Source organism: Periplaneta americana, chromosome 2 (genome assembly GCF_040183065.1).
Source record: "Periplaneta americana isolate PAMFEO1 chromosome 2, P.americana_PAMFEO1_priV1, whole genome shotgun sequence".
In the NCBI taxonomy this organism is placed as follows: domain Eukaryota; kingdom Metazoa; phylum Arthropoda; class Insecta; order Blattodea; family Blattidae; genus Periplaneta; species Periplaneta americana.
The window spans coordinates 187,417,507-187,424,503 of record NC_091118.1 but is presented as its reverse complement, the minus strand read 5'-3'; the positions used below and the strand labels follow the sequence as shown (position 1 = coordinate 187,424,503).

Genomic DNA, 6,997 nt, shown 5'->3' with positions numbered 1-6,997 from the left:
GCAGATATTGACTTTTTTTCAGTAAAATACATATACTGGGATAATCTGTGCATTAAACAAAAAATATTTTGAAAAATCGATATTTTTTTTAAGTCTTAAGCTGTACCTAACCCTCTGAATTCTCAAACATCCTGTACATTATGTTATATATTACATTATATTAAATTTATTGTCATGTATTGTCTAGAAGTCACGTCGACAGCGGCTGCACTACATCAGTGCGCACAGGTAGTAGCGTTCATTGTGTACGCAATACGTCTTGTCACACCCAAATACCAGCCAACGAGTCGAATCCCTGAACTCGGCCACAGGAAATCTCAAGGCTGAAGTGGCCATCAAAATGTCACACTCCCTGACCTGGCGGAACGCGACTGTTTATGCGCCGTCTGCAGAGGGCGTGTGCAAGTTTTGCCAAGTGGCGACGAGCGGTGCAAATGACTTGCAGGAGTTGGAATCTGCCGGCGAATTAACATGACTGCACTAAGCTGCTCAGGCTCAGGGGCCCACTTCGCTTCTCTGCTTCGCTCCAGGGAGCAGTGAGTTGATATCCGAAGGCAACTCGCGTGAGTGAGGTATGGTTACCGCAACTTCGTCGGGACCGTCCATGTAGAATGGGAAGTTGTGGTAGTTACCTCTGAGCGGGAACGAACTACTTTCTTCCGCTTTGCAGAAAGTTCTTTCTCTCTGTTTTACTTTCTTACCAAAAAAAAAAAAAAAAAAAAAAAAAAAAAAAAAAAAAAAAAAAAAAAAAAAAAGGCGATGCTGAAGATTAACTTCGAGATCTGCGAGGATATAGAAGTTTTCAGCACCTCTGATAAACTACCGAAGTCTCTTTGCCTGTATACAGCTATTTCCCCTAAAAATGGTGGATTTTATTCACATTTGAATGGGAATATTGAGAAACCCCACATGTCCACTTTTTTTTTTTTTTTTTTTTTTTTTTTTTTTTTTTTTTTTTTTTTTTTTACGAAATTGAGTTAGCTGTCAATTTGTATTCTACACACAAAGACTCGTCATTCTGAAGAGAGATATAGTCGGACCATCGGATCTGTGCCCCCGTAAGATATGCGAACTGAACCCTAATTCCTTCTCAGCCTCGGTAATTCATTTCTCTCCCTGCATTCCTATCTCTCTCCCTTTCTGTCCCCCACTACTCACAATTTTGGCCTTCTTGCGGGACAGTTTACAATATTTGCACTTGCAGTCCAGTTTTATCAACTCAACATGAATACTGTAGTACATAATAGCATTTTGCGATGAAGAGAAACAAACAGGTCAATATCTGTTTCCTATAAATCAGGCAACGAAAAGAGCAGCTGCGATCACAGGTGAGGCTTATTTTATTTCAATTGATTATGTATTAAAATTACTTACTTAACTAATACTAATAATACAACATTTTACGTAATTTATGTAGACAGGTCAGAACTCCTAATAAAGAAAATCAGGAGAGAGGGAGTCTGTGCAGGAGATGAAAAGCTAGAATCACCAGAGAAGAACAGACCAAGGGAACTTTTAATTATTGTAGATGATATGAACCGATGTATTTTAAGAAGAAAGATACAATAATTTTATACAGTTCAGAAAGAAGTTTCAACATTGAAAGAATTACTGAAGCTTGCGAGAGAAGCAATAATTTCCAACGTTGGAGAGAAAAACTACGGAAAGTGATTCGAGACATGGGATTTAGGTTTTAAAAATGTAGAAATACAAGATGTATTTTGATTGAAAGAAATAATATTGTAGCATGGAGGACCAGTTATTTATGACACCGTTTGACGGAAGTTTGGCAACATCCCTATTCGGCAAGGTTCGTGACCTGCTGTTTAACGTGGTGGGAGGAAAGCGGGTGGAATGGAGTGAGTACAGGCGTTAACTTTTCCAAGAATGACGACAGCGCTGAAGGGGCACAGATCCGATGGTCCGACAATACCACATCTTCCAACAAACCCTATGCTAGAATTCAGTTCAACTTATTTCCAATATGAAAAGAAACCACACATGTGCAGAACTTGAGTGATTTCTCAATATTTTAGATTCTTAGGTTGGCAAAACATGCAAATAATTTTGGCGTAATTAAAAGGAAACTGAAAAGGACATATAAGGTTTATATTCTGAAAGAATATGCAGAGCTTATTATCCAATCTAGTTCAAAAAATAACTTTTAAGTTACAGTTCCAGAAATAACTGAAATATTGGATTTTAAAGAATAGTGGCCAAACCATTACCGCAAGGATACGTTGTCGTTGGAAAGTCAAGTGAGAGGAACCAAACATTCTCAGAAACAACCTCTTTCAATATCTGAATTCCATCAGTTCCATTACTCCAGTGAAAATCTTGGAGTTGTAAATACAAAAGTACACATAGATGGAATAATGGAACATACTTTTGTATTATGCAAATCTGGCTTTCAGGTAGAATCTCTCTGTGAAGCAGGCTTGAATAATTTCAATGGAAAAATTGTTCCGGGGCCGGGTATCGATCCCGGGACCCTTTGCTTGGCGCACGAATGCTCTACCGACTGAGCTTTCCCAGGAACTATACACGGTACCGTCACAATTCTTCGCTTTATATCGACACAACTCAAATGGGCTGACAAGACGCCAGAACCCAACTTTGAGTACACACAATACTCTGTGTGACTTAAATTGTGGCTTTCTGTTAACGTATCTACAATAACGAATATATTATGCAAATCTGACTTTCAGGTAGTAGCTCCCTGTGAAACAGGCTTGAATAATTTCAAGGGAAAAATTGTTCCCGGGCCGGATATCGATCCCGAGACGCTTGGCTTAGCGCTCAAAGTTGGGTTCTGGCGTCTTGTCAGCCCATTTGAGTTATGTGGATATAAAGGGAAGAATTGTGACGGTAATTCCTGGGGTAGCTCAGTCGGTAGAGCATTCGTGTGCTAAGCGAAGGGTCCCGGAATTGATACCCGGCCCCGGAACAATTTTTCCCTTGAAATTATTCATACTTTTGTATTATCAGAACGTTCATTGATTCCTCAGAGTCATAAAACCATAGTCGATAACGGAAGTTTGTCAATCAAGAAAAAGATGGATGATCTGAAAAAGTTCCATATATTCCTTCCAGAATGCATGTTGAGAGATAATACACTATAAAATTGTACCTTTATCACTGTAAAGGCTCATTCACAATGAAAATTAAATATAACGTAAGCGTTAACTTAACGTTACAGTAAAATCAAGAAGTCATACCATCATTCACGATGGGAACATAAACATAATAGCAAACATACTTGGTAACCATGGAAACATAACGACGCCATTTCCTCATATTGTGTCGTATACTTCAGCGCTCCATGATTGTGTTCTGTTTGCAAATCACGTAAGCATAAGCATGAAAGTTTGGAGTTTGCAAACTTTCATGTTAACGTCTTACGGTAATGTTTATGTCAATGCTTATGTGAATCATTGTGAATTTATTTATTTATTTAATACTTTACACTTGAGCTACATTAGGCATTGCAGCCCGAAAGAGCAGATATACAAAATATATCATAAAATTAAGAGTGTTCATTGAGCACAATAACATTAATAAATGGTAAAATAATACAGCATGTAGTAATAGGGTCTATATACAAATAGAAAGTACAAAAGTACATAAATATTAGAGTATAAATTTTTAACTCAATTAGCTTAAACAATTAAATAATTAATCTGATTTCTTTCTTAAATCTGTGTATGTTAAGTGTACTTAGCTCAGGGTAAGCTCTAATTAATTCTTTACATATTTTGGGTCCAAAACTTCTGCTGATCCCATTTGGTAGACTGGGCGCAAACTTCTGTGTTTATGTTACGGTTATGTTTAATTTTCATTGTGAATGGGCCTTTACTATGGATATGCTGTAAATTATCTATACATTGTCACACCGTAACTTATTCTACTGGTTTCTTAAAGAGCTTTCAGCGTTAACCGAAGGAGCCGGCGCATAAAAGAGGCAGAGAAGTTTTCAGTAAGTAGATCAATTTGAGATAGTCAAGTCTCCACTGAATCGCATATCTCGAGGAAGAGCGAAGAAATCTCGAGGACGCGTCCCATGAAACATTCATTCATCTCGAGCTCTATTCAAATGCAGACGGAACTAGAGAGTAGGCAGAATAGCGTTACATCTCAAGCAACGCAGTATCAAACATTTGCAGACAATTCACGAGATACTGAAAAAAACACGGTTTGAATTTCTTACAACGTATTCATAAAAAGAGCAATATTAAAACTGCTTCATATTACCATTATAACAAAATTATGGTTGCCGAGTACAGAGGCTAGTCGGAATTACGAAGTGAAGGTAAGTGCTGATTTTCGCTTTTTCATTACATGAAGAATAAAGAGAAAGTACTGTAAAACTGCACGCAGTCCGTTTCTAGGTAGACATTCCTAGCACTGCAAATACTGAAAAAGAAATTCTGGATAATCCATCCAGTCACACTTCCGTCTCTTTCTGTCAATGACTATACGTATGTCGATACGTCTATACCTGTCTGCTCGTCGACCTATCCTCCTGGGTCCTGGAGTATAGTATACTAACTTCATACTTGCATTTAGTTTTAAATTTTCCACTAGGTGGAATTGTTATCGATCACTTCTTTTCTGTGCTTGTCAAGGTTCTTACAACTCTTGGGACTTACAGGAAGCACAAGAAGATCCATTCAATCATTGCAATGAGTGTTTTAACTATTTGTAAGTAAAAATGGCGACCAGCAACTCAACGCCAAGGCACCTTAGGACATGTTTTCGAAGTAAGTACGCAGTGAACGTTATATTTTAGGGGTAACAAAGTTATAATATAAGATGTATATGCATAGTATAATATACCTGCATTTGTGCTCTAATTGTAATCTGCAGAATTTTTTTTTTTCAGTATTTTTCCTCATTTCAGCGACTTTTTTTTTGAAGTTTAGAATTATAATGAACTTGAAAAATAAAACAAAAAATGTCTCGGGACTCAAGAGGTTAAGGCTGCCTGTTATGTTACTGCACGGTCTATCTGTCTAGGTTTTATCTGTCTGCCTATGCCGTCTTTGTCTGACTTTGTAAATATGTACAGAGACATCATTTTATTTTTACTAACATTTTTTATATTAATTTGTCTATACCTCTGGATCAACGCCGTTTGCTATCCCTTTCCACGACTGGAGTTCGATGATACTGGCGTAATATACAAACAAATCACTTTACGAGGTATAGGAGGGAAGAAAATTAGTTCATCCATTTACGTAAACTAGGAAATATTGGGCTTTTGAGTTTGATCATTTTCATTAGGTTTTTGTTTAATCAAAATACCGTACAGTATTAACAATGAGTGTTTTTACTCACGAACTGAGCTTTCCATGCGGACGTACTCAATATGCAGTGTATATTATACTGTCTACAGTACATTAGCGTACAATATAGAGAATGAAGTTAAATTGAAAAATAATCATAAATGGATATTTAAACACATTTTTTTAGAATGGTTGCCGTTCATTTCGATACAGGCTCCAGTTCTAATGTGCATATTATCGCACTATAGACTTTTTTATTTTTTTTATTGGGTTATTTTACGACGCTGTATCAACATCTAGGTTATTTAGCGTCTGAATGATATGAAGGTGATAATGCCGGTGAAATGAGTCCGGGGTCCAACACCGAAAGTTACCCAGCATTTGCTCGTATTGGGTTGAGGGAAACCCCCGGAAAAAACCTCAACCAGATAACTTGCCCCGACCGGGATTCGAACCCGGGCCACCTGGTTTCGCGGCCAGACGTGCTGACCGTTACTCCACAGGTGTGGACTATAGACTATTGTACCTAATCCCAATTACCAGTTTCGTTCTTCGTACTAGTAACTCATGTTGAAATAATTCTGTATCTACTCTATAAAAAGAATGCCTTACGTACTGTAAATTCAATCTTCACTTCTGCCCGATCCGAAAAGATAAAATTATTCAGACATACTATCTACTGTCTAAGTGGTTATGTCGTAGGGTCGTAGAAAGGGAGTAAATCACGTGACAGTTAATTACTTAACGAGGCCCTTTTATTTAAGTTATTTTAAACAGTTGTATAATGTTACGTAGACGTCCAATTGCTAACAGAAATTAATGTTCTCAGAAAAGAGCTAAGACAGCCCAGCCACTAGCTGGCGAATAAAAGCTGGTGGGGGAAACCGGGATACGACGTAGGCAAATGGACGACAGTACCTGTGCGAAAATGATTCAATATTGAAAACTCTTTCGTCACTGGAATACGCGAAGATATTTTTGGAACGTACTGTTTACTATGACCGTAAGGCTAATATGGCTGTATATGCGGTCTTGATCAGTGTGGAGGACGGTTGAATTTCATTAGTAGAAGGGGTGGGAGTGAAGTACATTAAAAAAAACTCAGGTACAATAAAAATTGAAGTAAAAATAAAATGATGTCCCTGTATCATCATGACACTGACTCATTTATCACACTAGAGAATTTCAAATCACAGAGATCTTGTGCGATTTTTTTCTTCCGTCCTCAATAATATTAAGTGAAGGAATTAATTGTAAGGAAGGACAATTCGACAAATAAACAACTGATATAGCCTACTTCACTAAAGAGTAGACATTATCAAGGGTCATAGCTCGAAGCACTATGGAGCTCGGACTACCTGCTCCGCTGCTTCGATGCCGCGTGGCTTAGAGAGTGGAAATTAATATTTGAAGAGAAAAATTCGTTCCGGCGCCGGGGATCGAACCCGGGTCCTTGGTTGTACGTACCAAGTGCTCTGACCACTGAGCTACGCCGAATTCAGTCCACAGCAACGCATCTAACTCTCCTCCTACAGTGTTTCCCTTTTGTGGCCTGACTCCAAGTTGGGCATATACGTTGACGTTTATATTTCAATATGTTTATTTTAAGACTGTTTAATTAACTATTTAATGATTATGCCAATATAAGTACAATTTTAATGCACCACATAAGATATTTTGAATATATGCCTGAAGATGCCTAAATAGGCGAA

At 37.8% G+C, this 6,997-nt stretch overlaps 1 non-coding gene across 1 annotated transcript; it reads right to left on the bottom strand.

Annotated features, from left to right (window-relative positions):
- Positions 1 to 6,709: 6,709 nt before the first annotated feature.
- TRNAT-CGU (transfer RNA threonine (anticodon CGU)) lies at positions 6,710 to 6,782 on the bottom strand. Its single transcript has one exon. It is a non-coding gene; the product is annotated as a tRNA-Thr (tRNA).
- Positions 6,783 to 6,997: the final 215 nt, after the last annotated feature.